The 12,726-nt window shown below is 36.6% G+C and overlaps 1 long non-coding RNA gene across 2 annotated transcripts; it reads right to left on the bottom strand.

Moving 5' to 3' along the window:
• Positions 1 to 1,182: 1,182 nt before the first annotated feature.
• LOC131420571 (uncharacterized) lies at positions 1,183 to 7,077 on the bottom strand. 2 transcript variants are annotated; one of them, XR_009223569.1, is made up of 4 exons: positions 6,878 to 7,077; positions 4,499 to 4,682; positions 2,263 to 2,450; positions 1,183 to 1,448 (listed from the first exon to the last, which is right to left on the bottom strand). It is a non-coding gene; the product is annotated as an uncharacterized LOC131420571 (long non-coding RNA). The 2 variants fall into 2 exon arrangements; XR_009223568.1 differs by lacking the exon at positions 6,878 to 7,077 and having other exon boundaries at positions 4,499 to 4,718.
• Between the last annotated feature and the right edge of the window lie 5,649 nt (positions 7,078 to 12,726).

Raw genomic sequence — 12,726 nt, 5'->3', positions numbered from 1 at the left:
AAAGCATCTTCAAAAGCATAAATGCGAAAAAGAGTATCATAAGTCTTATAACTGTAAAGATCTCAGAATTGCTGGGGATGTTGGGCAAGTGATGGTAAATAAAACTAGAAATGTAGGCAGTGTTCAGGAACTTTGTGAAAAAATAATTTTGTCTAAATTCTAAACTTGTTTCTCATGATCTTAATTTCTGCCATTTGTCTATAGGGAAACTGAGATATGTATCTGGGAAATGACAGATTGGACACAGGATAATAAGAATAAAGATAAGAATAAGCATTCCCCCCCCCCCCCGCCAAAGATGCCTTTGTCCTTATCCCTAGAACCTGTGATTGTGTTAGGTTGATGACAAAGGGGAATTAAAGTTGCATATGGAATTAAGGTTACTAATAAACTGACCTTGAATTGGGGACATTATCCTCATTTATCCTGTCAGGCTCAATATAATCACAGGGGTCTTTATGAGAGGAACAAAGAAGCAGAAGAGAGAGAGTCAGAATAATGCAATGTGGGAAAGACCCAATTGGTCACCACTGGCTTTGAAGATGGAAGAGGTCATGAGCCAAGGAATGCAATTAGCCTCTGGGAGCTGGAAAAGGCATGAAAATGGATGTACATACATACAATGAAATATTATTCAGCATTAAAAACAAAGGAAATTCTAATATTTGCTACAACATGGGTGAACTTTGAGCACATTATGCTAAGTGAAATAAGCCACTTACAAAAAGACAAATACTACATGATTCCACTTACATAAGGTACTTAGAGTAGTCAAAATCATAAAAACAGAAAGTAGAATAGTGGTTGCCAGGGGCTGAGGGGAGGGGAGAATGGGGAGTTAATGTTTACTGGGTGTAGTTTCAGTTATGCAAGACGAAAAGAGCTATAGAGATGGATGGTGGTGGTGGTTGCACAACAATATGAATGTACTTAATGCCACTGAACTGTACACTTGGTTAAGGTAGTAAATTTTATGTTGTGTATACTTTACCACAATAAAAATAATTGGGGGAAAAAAAGAACTACGACTAAGGCAAATGAGTTGAAAATTTCCAAAGAGAACAGTGGATCCTATCAATCAAAAACAACTTCAGTAAACCTTCGTGCAAAGGCAGATTCGTTGGCCCCCATCACTAAGACCTAGAGCAGGGTCAGCAAATTTTTTCTGTAAAAGGCCAGATACCAAGTATTCCAGGCTTCACAATTATTCTCAACTCTGTGGTTGTAGTTGAAAGCATCCATAGACAGTAAATTAAGGAATGAGCATGACTGTGTCCCAATGAACCCTTTTTAACAAAAATAGGCAGAGACAAATTTAGACTTCGGGCTGTAGTTTGCCCCTCAGCTAGAGATCTGATTGTTTCCCATAAATCTATAAAGGATGCAGTCTGTCACTTACCTCTTGATGTTATCATGTCCAAGAACCACATCGTTTTGTAATTTTTTTTCTGTTTAGGAGAATTAAAATAATTTCAAAATCTCTTTGCGAAAGGGGTTCATTCATTTCATGTTGCTACTAATTTTCCTATGGAAAAGTGTTGGCCCATTTTCATTATATAATAAATGATAAACCATATCAAAGCCTTTAAAATAAGAGCAATCATCCACCAGTAGGGAGACATATTTACCTGAGGCTGAGCAACTTTAAATCTTGATTTAAGAGAAAATGTCTTGGTAAAGAAAATGGAAGACAGAACTATATCTATATAAAATATTAGATCCTTGACACATCTCTTGTGCAATACAGAGTATTAAACTATGCACTATATATTATTATACATAACATCTAAAAGAAAGTAAATAGTACCTGAGCAGAGGAACAAAGCAATGATTCATTGTTAACTTTCCATGTATGCATAGCTGTGTCATTTTGATTCCTTGGTGGGTAGGTGAGATTTCTATGATTTTTCCTTCATTGTGTCTCTAGTAGTCACCACTCCACCATTCTCACCAGTTTTCCAAATCCACCCTTCTTATTTACTTCCTACGTGACTCTTCCTAAAGACTCGTAATTTGTTTCCCCTACACAACTTCTTTTTACTCTAAATACACTGTTGCTGGATTTTTCTTCATGAATCACACCCCTGAGCATGTCATACAAAAACCTGTAACAGCTATTTGTTCTTTATAACTTTAGATCCAAGTTTCTTAGTGAGGCTTTCAATACCCTAAAAACTCTGCCTTCTAATTACTTTCTCTACTGCTAATTTAATGTATATTATGTTTCTTACAAATTGAAATACATGTGTACTCCTTTCATACCTTTTATTTCCAACACTAAATTAGTTCCTTTGTTCATGTTGTTTCCTTTTCTTGGGATTTCTTTTCCTATATTTTCACAAGTCCAACTTGTACTTCTGCTCCAAGCTTCAGAATAAGTGACATCTTCTCCATGAACCAGGCCTTAATCCCACAGATGGAAGTTCTCTCTCTCTTCTCTGGAATACCACCTTATTTACAGAGAGCAAAAGAAAAGCCATTCAAAATAGTTGAATCCCTAATATGTGTCAGAACTGTATTTGGGGCTTTACCTACAGCATCTCATTAACAAAACAAATAAAGGATATAATCATTTTCTAATTTTACAGCTGAAGAAACTGAGTCTGATAGAGGTTAGGAACCCCATCCAAGTTGATCTATCTTATAAATTGTGGAATTGACCAAGCTTGTCGAAGGGCAGGATCTTACATTCTTGTCAATTAAGGTCCAGGGATGCTTATCAGTGTATGATCTGTTAAGCATAGAAGATTAGGAATGACTGTGGTAGGTTTAGAGAAAATGTTAATGTAGTTAAATTCATAAAAAGAAATGTGCAGGGCCGGCCCCGTGGCTTAGCAGTTAAGTGCGTGTGCTCTGCTACTGGCAGCCCTGGGTTTGGATCCTGGGCGCGCACAGACGCACCGCTTCTCCGGCCATGCTTAGGCCGCGTCCCACATACAGCAACTAGAAAGATGTGCAACTATGACATACAACTATCTACTGGGGCTTTGTGGAAAAAAAAAAAAAAGGAGGAGGATTGGCAATAGATGTTAGCTCAGAGCCAGTCTTCCTCAGCAAAAAGAGGAGCATTAGCACGGATGTTAGCTCAGGGCTGGTCTTCCTCACAAAAAGAAAAAAAAAAGAAATATGCAAAAGATAAAGGGAAATTTGTGCTGAGTAATAAGGTGGATCAACAAGAAATGAGAATAGGAAGAGGATTGGCAGAAGAAAGGACCTAAGAGGTCTATGCTGTACCTGTCTCCATTCTCTACTCTCTTTAGAAGAGTGTGTTTTCCCCCAGGTAGTGATGATTCTAACAATGGAGCTTCAGACTTGGCTGATTTGCACTCCTTTGAAGTCTCGAATCTGGCATTCAAGCCATTGTATGCATAACTCTAAAGCCCAAATGGTTTTCATTACATTTCTTCTAACTTTCTCTTTCCACAGGGAGAAGTGTCCAACCACTAATCTATAAGGTACCTTTAAAATGGTATCCTTACCTGACATTAATCTTTTATCTCACAGTAGGAACTTCCAAAATGTTTGAGCTACTCTGGTGCTATCAGGAATTTTTACCCAGGATTGGAAACAGTGATAATAAACACCAAGTGACTGTGACCCAAATGCGATGGTAACATAACGTCCTGTAGAAGAACAAGCAGATGCTGACTGTTTTATCATTCCATCAATGTCAGTTAAGGAGAAAGACTGGCGGGAAGCCAATCTTTCACTTGTGCTCAGAATAATACTTAGCTTTGTGGTCTGTTAGGGGTGGGCAATCTAACTAAATCTCCTTAAAACAGTTTTGAATGGATTTCAGATAAAGGCTTTAAAAGCCACATTATCTTACTTCCCTGTAATGCCCTTCTAATTACAAAAGTGAAAATGTGTTCTTTCATTTTATATATCTATATCTATTTACCTTATAATATTAAAATATTTATTTTATAAATAATTTATTTTCAACAGATAAAAAATATACCACACAGATATTCCTATAAAACACAATAGCACTATCTGGGATTGTGGTGGAGCACACTGTCTTCTCAAGGTCACCCTGTGAAATTACAGTCATGAACCAAAATCAGAGCTCTGTGCATTTGATTTGCGTGGCCCTAAGCTTAGCAAGAGTAATAGGATATAGAAACGGAATTATGACTGCCTCATTTTCAGTTTAGGCTCTGATAGATACCACAATTAAAAGGGAGGCCATCATGCAAGACTTGGAAAAAGAGATAGAAGACAACCAGTTATGTGACACTTTGCTGACCATCACCTTAGGCCTATAAAAGAGGTTTGGAGAAAAAGAGAACAGAACTGGAGGTTAGGAGAAGATTTTGGAGAGAGTTGGTGGGTATTTTGGTCCCACTACCCATCCCCTCTAAGGGGTAACGTAGGGAAAGCACCTCCTCTCATTAGCCTCAGAAAAAGGGCTTCAGTGGGACTTAATGCAACCAATTGGAGAGCTTAATATGTGGCCTCTTGATTTTGTGGACACAGGGAACACAATCGGACTCACCTGGCAAGTTGAAAGGGCCAGAGACTGCTGACTGGATTCTCTGATGGTGAACTTAGAAAGGATGCTGCATCAGGGGGCTTCCAGAATTAGTTGAGCAAAGATGAATATTTCCCAATGTCTCCACACAAACTACATGCAACAGCATGTTGGCAGAAGGTATTCTTAGATGGTATCCAGAGGCTACCTGGAAGGAAACAATGTCACTAATGTTGGGGGCAGAGCTCTGGATTTCCAGAGGTTAAGAAGGAAACTATGAATAACTGGCTGAAGAAGATTCATTTGTCCACATCAAAGGAAGGACCTGAAAGTAAAAGATGCCCAGCAAGAGGGAATCTTTTCAAGAGACCATGGAGATACTCATGAGAAGAAGCAGTTTTAATGGCTGCCAAGTGCTAGCAGGGCAAGCCAGTGCCATCTTGAGTGGTCCTGGTCAGGTAAGCCCTTTCCTGATACCACCTCCTTCATTCCTTCCCCCACAGTCAATAAGATGAAGGAGAACAAATGAAACCCATCAGGAAAAACAAGAAGATGCCGAATATGTCCCTATTTCACTTTAGGTATCCGTAAAATGGAGAGAAAAATAATCTATTTAAATGAATTTTGAAGTTTCGATTATTAATGGAACTGAGCATATGAATTTTTTGAACCAATACTATCTTGCACTTAAGGACATTTTATGGCCTAAGAGAGAGCAAAGAGTTCATGAAATTTGCCCAAATTTTCACCCAGAGGATAAATTAATACCATATATTAAATTCAAACTAAATCAAAATTAAAATTAAAGCTGATTTCTATTATATTAATGAATCCCTCTAGTACATTATTACAGTTCCAAAGGCATATCAGAAGAAAATAATTTTTAAATGCTTTCCATAAACAAAGAGTTTGTCCATGCTAACAATGGATTCTCAACCAATATGTGAGGACTGTTTTACAATAGTAACGCTCCTTTTCCATTGTAATCATTGGGAGACTCACTGGCATTCATTTAGGATTCTTTTCAGAAATATAATAACGTGTTTTGTGAAGTCTATGATTATTTTCAGAGTTGATATAAGCTTCCTTTCTAATGAACACTGACAAGGTAAACCCTAATGTGCCAGGAACAATAGAACGTATCTTCAATCCTGAAACTTATTTGAAATTCATTTTGCTCCAAAGTAACAATAAATGTCACTCTGGCCATATTGAGGTTACACTATCTAAAAAATAGAACTATTTTTGGTTAGTTTTACATTAGTCATTATAGTCACAATACAAATGTACTTAAAAAAAAAACTTGATTCCTCATTGTTATTTTCTTTTGTCAACAAAATCCAACTACTACTATCAAGATTTTTGCTATTATTTTTGCAGTTTAGTAAAGGCAAATTTGCAATTAAATGGTGCTAAAATGCCTAAGCACACACTGCATATCTCTGTAGTATTTAATGTGCTTTGGTAAGGCACTGGAACCTTATTGTATCATGGATCAGGATTTGACATAAGGAGGATGTCTCTTTGGTATCATCTAAGGAAATTTAGTTACTAGAGGATCAAAGGTCTTTTTAATAAGGCCCATAGAGCAGATCCACACCGTGGACTCTGGGGACAGGATTATTGGAAGTGTTTACTGTGAGTATGCAATGGTTTCCTTTTTCTTCTGAATCACTGGTCTTCAGGGACCCAACTTAAAGTTAACAACTGATATTCCTCTACTCAGTTTACCTTTTCCCCAAAATACTTGTTCTTAAATAATTTTTTTCTCTTGCATTTGGAGAATTCTGTTGAGGATAATAATATTCTATGCTTACTCATTCAAAGGTATGTATTCGTGGTCAGCTGAACATAAAATAGCAAAAATAAGACCAGAGAAGAGGTCATTTTTCTATAACATCCATTCTACTGTGTGAGCACACCACTTCCATCACACTGCATCAATAATGTGATGAGATAGGCTCATCATTAAGCCTCATTAAGAGCTTAGAACCACTGGGAGATTTTTACAAAAGGGAATGACATGTCAAAAGAAAGGAGAGTAAGAGTTATGAAAAGAAGGTTGTGCTCCTGATATGATATAACAAGTGTATCTAACATAGAATGTAGTGGGGGGAAATGAACAGGGATAGACAAGAGGAAAAAAATCAAGGTTTACTTGCTTGATAACTGTGGGGGATGAAAAGAGATAATTTTGAGGAGTCAAAATTCTGAAGTTCGGAGGCGTGGATAATTTTGTGTACTGTTAAGAAGGAATGATCAACTTGAGAATACATATATAGATAGAAGGTGTTGATAAGATATTAATATACAGACATCACAGAAGGAGTAGTTCTAACGAGGAGAGCATGATAGTCTGAAGTAAAATTCTGAGATCATCTGCATGCAGATGTTAACACAAACCTGGAGTTCTAATCACGCTCCATGGAAAATGACGAATGTACTTATGCATCATGGAGAGCGATTAACTTCCTCATGTTCCTTTAATTCTCACTGGACCTGGAGACTGGGCATCTCACCCTTTCATCAGAGTCCATGCACTGGCAGCCAGTTAAATCATCTTTCCATTCCTCTACTTTCCCTTCAGTGGTTCTGACGTTTGAGCCACTTGAACAAGAATAAGGTCATTTACATCCCATATCTCACATCCTTAATTTTCTAGCATGGCAAATCATTTTCTGAAGTTTTTTTATGTCTCTCTGCCAGTATGATCAATTGTGAAACAATAGTTTTCACAGTATTTTAATTTTAGGCCTATTTAATTTTGAATAGACAATGTAAGACCATAAAAAATAACCCAAAAATATAAAGTGAAAATCCCCCTTCCCCTCCAGTTCCCCATCCAGCCAACTCTATTCTTCAATACTGTCCAAGGTAAACATTGTTATTAGTTCCACCCTGTCCCTTTATATTTTACTTCCAGAATGTCTTATGAATGCAAATATAAATACAGATTATTTCTCGTTGTTTTGCAAAAAAGGCAATCTGTTAAACACATTGTTTTGTACTTTGCTTTTAATCACTTAACAATATATCTATACATAGAAGATGTCCTAATTCTTTTGTATAGTTGAATTTAAAAAAATTTTTGCTGTAATTTTTTTTTAATTTTTTGTTTATTGCAATAACATTGGTTTATAACATTGTAAAAATTACAGGTGTACATCATTATACTTCTATTTCTGCATAGATTACATCATGTTCACCATCAAAATATTAATTACAACCCATCACCACACACATGTACCGAATTATCCCTTTCACCCTCCTCCCTCCCCCCTTCCCCTCTGGTAGCCACCAATCCAATCGCTGTCTCTATGTGTTTGTTTATTGTTGTTATTATCTACTACTTAATGAAGGAAATCATACGGTATTTGACCTTCTCCCTCTGACTTATTTCACTTTGCGTTATACCCTCAATGTCCATCCACGTTGTCACAAATGGCTGGATTTCATCGTTTCTTATGGCTGAGTAGTATTCCATTGTGTATATATACCACATCTTCTTTATCCATTCGTCCCTTGATGGGCACTTAGGTTGCTTCCAAGTCTTGGCTATTGTGAATAACGCTGCAATGAACACAGGGGTGCATGTACCTTTACAAATTGGTGTTTTCACATTCTTTGGATAAATACCCAGCAGTGGAATAGCTGAATCATATGGTAGTTCTATCCTTGATTTTTTGAGGAATCTCCATACTGTTTTCCATAGTGGTTGCACCAGTTTGCACTCCCACCAGCAGTGTATGAGAGTTCCCTTCTCTCCACATCCTCTCCAACACATGTTGTTTCCTGTCTTGTTAATTATAGCCATTCTCACGGGCGTGAGGTGATATCTCACTGTACTTTTCATTTGCATTTACCTGATAGTTAGTGATTTTGAAAATCTTTTCATGTGTCTGTTGGCCATCTGTATATCTTCTTTGGAGAAACGTCTGTTCAGGTCTTTTGCCCATTTTTTAATTGGGTTGTTAGTTTTTTTGTTGTTGAGATGCATGAGTTCTTTATATATTTTGGAGATTAAGCCCTTATCAGATGTATGGTTTGCAAATATCTTCCCCCAATTGTTAGATTGTCTTTTCGTTTTGTTGATGGTTTCCTTTGCTGTGCAGAAGCTTTTTAGTTTGATGTAGTCCCATTTGTTTATTTTTTCTATTGTTTCTCTTACCCAGTCAGACATGGTGCTTGAAAAGATGTTGCTAAGACCGATGTCGAAGAGCGTACTGCCTATGTTTTCTTCTAGAAGTTTCATAATTTCAGGTCTTACATTCAAGTCTTTAATCCATTTGGAGTTAATTTTTGTGCATGGTGTAAGGTAAGGGTTTACTTTCATTTTTTGCATATGGCTATCCAGTTTTCCCAACACCATTTGTTGAAGAGACTTTCTTTTCCCCATTGTATGTTCTTGGCTCCTTTGTCAAAGATTAGCTGTCCATAGATGTGTGGGCTTATTTCTGGGCTTTTGATTCTATTCCATTGATCTGTGTGTCTGTTTTTGTGCCAGTACCATGCTGTTTTGGTTACTATAGCTTTGTAGTATATTTTGAAATCAGGGAGTGTGATACCTCCAGCTTTGTTCTTTTTTCTCAGGATTCCTTTAGCTTTTCGGAGTCTTTTGTTGTTCCATATCAATTTTAGGATTCTTTGTTCTATTCTGTGAAAAATGTTTTGGAACTTTGATAGGGATTGCATTGAATCTATAGATGGCTTTAGGAAGTATGGACATCTTAACTATGTTAATTCTTCCAATCCAAGAGCACGGAATATCTTTCCATTTATTTGTGTCTTCTTCAATTTCTTTCAGCAATGTTTTATAGTTTTCCATGTACAGATCTTTCACCTCTTTGGTTAAGTTTATTCCTAGGTATTTTATTCTTTTTGTTGCAATTGTAAATGGGATGGTATTCTTAATTTTTCTTTCTGCTAAATCGTTGTTAGTATACAAAAATGCAACTGATTTTTGTATGTTGATTTTGTATCCTGCAACTTTACCATATTCGTTTATTACTTCTAAAAGTTTTCTGGTGGATTCTTTAGGGTTTTCTATATATAAAATCACGTCATCTGCAAATAGTGACAGTTTCACTTCTTCCTTTCCAATTGAGATCCCTTTTATTTCTTTCTCTTGCCTGATTGCTCTGGCTAGGACTTCCGGTACTATGTTCAATAGGAGTGGTGACAGTGGGCATCCTTGTCTGGTTCCTGTTCTTAGAGGGATAGCTTTCAGTTTTTCACCATTGAGGATGATATTAGATGTGCGTTTGTCATATATGGTGTTTATTAGGTTGAGGTACTTTCCTTCTAACCCCATTTTATTCAGAGTTTTTATCATAAATGGATGCTGTATCTTGTCAAATGCTTTCTCTGCATCTATTGAGATGATCATGTGATTTTTATTCTTCATTTTATTAATGTGGTGTATTACGTTGACTGATTTGCGAATGTTAAACCATCCCTGCATACCTGGAGTAAATCCCACTTGATGATGGTGTATAATCTTTTTAATGTATTGTTGTATGCGATTTGCTAGTATTTTGTTGAGGATTTTCGCATCGATGTTCATCAGTGATATTGGCCTGTAATTTTCTTTTTCTGTGTTGTCCTTGTCTGGTTTTGGTGTCAGGGTAATGTCAGCTTCATAGAATGAGTTAGGGAGCTTCCCTCCCTCCTCAATTTTGTGGAAGAGTTTGAGAAGGAGAGGTATTAAGTCTTCTTTGAATGTTTGGTAGAATTCACCAGGAAAGCCGTCTGGTCCTGGACTTTTATTTTTGGGGAGGTTTGTGATTACTGTTTCGATCTCCTTACTGGTGATTGGTCTATTCAAATTCTCTACTTCTTCTTGATCCAGTTTTGGAAGTTTGTATGATTCTAATAATTTATCCATTTCTTCCAGATTGTCGAATTGGTTGGCATATAACTTTTCATAGTATTCTCTTATAATCTTTTGTATTTTTGAGGTGTCTGCTGTAACCTCTCCTCTTTCATTTCTGATTTTACTTATTTGTGCCTTCTCTCTTTTTTTCTTGGTGAGTCTAGCTAAATGTTTGTCAATTTTGTTGATCTTTTCAAAGAACCAGCTCTTAGTTTTATTAATTTTTTCTATTGCTTTTTGGTCTCTATTTCATTTATTTCTGCTCTGATTTTTATTATTTCCCTTCTTCTACTGATTTTTGGCTTTGTTTGTCCTTCTTATTCCAGTTCCTTTAGGTGCATTGTTAGATTGTTTATTTGAGATTTTTCTTGTTTGTTGAGATAGGCCTGTATTGCTATAAACTTCCCTCTTAGAACCGCTTTTGCTGTATCCCATAAGTTCTGGCATGTCGTTTTTTCATTTTCATTTGTCTCCAGGTATTTTTTGATTTCTTCTTTGATTTCTTCGTTAACCCAGTCGTTGTTCAGTAGCATTTTGTTTAATCTCCATGTATTTGTGGCTTTTCTGATTTTCTTCCTATAGTTAATTTCTAGTTTCATACCGTTGTGGTCAGAAAAGATGCTTGGTATTATTGCAATCTTCTTAAATTTATGGAGACTTGTTTTGTGGCCTAATATGTGATCAATCCTGGAGAATGTTCCATGTGCATTTGAAAAGAACGTGTATTCTTTGGTTTTTAGATGGAATTCTCTGTATATATCTACTAGGTCCATCTGTTCTAGTGTGTCGTTTAAGGCCAATGTTTTCTTATTGATCTTCTGTTTGGATGATCTATCCGTTGGTGTAAGTGGAGTGTTAAAGTCCCCTACTATTACTGTGTTACTGTCTATTTCTGTTTTTATGTCTGTTAATAATTGCTTTCTATATTTAGGTGCACCTACATTGGGTGCGTAGATATTTACAAGTGTTATATCCTCTTGTTGGATTGTTCCCTTGATCGTTATGTAATGCCCTTCTTTGTCTCTTTTTACAGTTTTTGTTTTAAAGTCTATTTTGTCTGATATGAGTACTGCTACCCTAGCTTTCTTTTCATTGCCATTTGCATGGACTATCTTTTTGCATCCCTTCACTTTCAGTTTGTGAGTGTCTTTAGGTCCGAAGTGTGTCTCTTGTATGCAGCCTATATATGGGTCTTGTTTTTTTATCCAATCAGCCACCCTATGCCTTTTAATTGGAGCATTTAGTCCATTGATGTTTAAAGTAGCTATTGATAAGTATGCCATTTTTAAACTTTTTTTTCTCAGTGTTTTATTAGTCCTTCTCGGTTCCTTTCTTCTTCTATACAGAATTGATGGTCACTTTAGTTTGACCTCTGTCTGAAAGCTGTACTCTTTAACTCCCCTCCTCCCTCATGTTTTTGATATCATATCTAACCTCTTTTTTGTGCATTTGTATCCATTACGTTCTTATCATGGAAATAGATAATTTTTCCAATTTGTGGTCTTCTCTTTTCCCCTTAAATCAGTCCCTTTAACATTTCTTGTAGCACTGGTTTCTTGGTGACAAACTCCTTTAATTTTTGCTTGTCTGGGAAATTTTTGATCTCTCCTTCCATTTTGAATGATAACCTTGCTGTGTAGAGTATTCTTGGCTGTAAGTTTTTTCCTTTTAGCACTTTAACTATATCATGCCACTCTCTTCTAGCCTGTAAGGTTTCTGCTGAGAAGTCAGCTGATAGCCTTCCTTTGTATGTAACTTGACATTCTCTTGCGGCTTTTAGCATTCTCTCTTTAATTCTAGACATTTTCATTATGATGTGTCTTGGTGTGGGCCTCTTTGGGTTTATCTTGTTTGGGGCTCTCTGTGCTTCCTGTACCTGGATGTCTGTTTCCTTCCTTAGGTTAGGGAAGTTTTCATCTATTATTTCTGGAAATAGATTCTCTGCCCACTTGTCTCGCTCTTCTCCTTCCGGGACACCTGTAACACGGATGTTAGTGCGCCTGATGTTGTCCCAGAGGTCCCTTAGACTGTCCTCACTCTTTTTAATTCTTTTCTCTTTTACCTGTTCACCTTGGGTAATTTATTCTAGCCTTTCTTCCAGCTCACAGATCCGTTCTTCTGTATCCTCTACTCTGCTTTTGAGTCCCTCTAATTAATTTTTCATTTCCAGTATTGTATTCTTCATTTCTGATTGGTTCTTTTTTATATCTTCCATTTCTTTGTTGACATTCTTGCTGAGTTCATCTATTCTTCTCCCCAGATCAGTGAGCATCCTTAACACTCTTAGTTTGAACTCTCTGTCGGTTAGATTGCTCATTTCTGTTTCACTTAGTTCCTTTTCTGGGGTTTTGTTCTGTTCCCTTACTTGGAATGTATTCTT

The sequence above is a fragment of the Diceros bicornis genome, chromosome 23 (assembly GCF_020826845.1).
Source record: "Diceros bicornis minor isolate mBicDic1 chromosome 23, mDicBic1.mat.cur, whole genome shotgun sequence".
Classification (NCBI taxonomy): Eukaryota; Metazoa; Chordata; class Mammalia; order Perissodactyla; family Rhinocerotidae; genus Diceros; species Diceros bicornis.
Note: the sequence above shows the minus strand (reverse complement) of the source record. Positions and strands in the feature narration are given on the sequence as shown.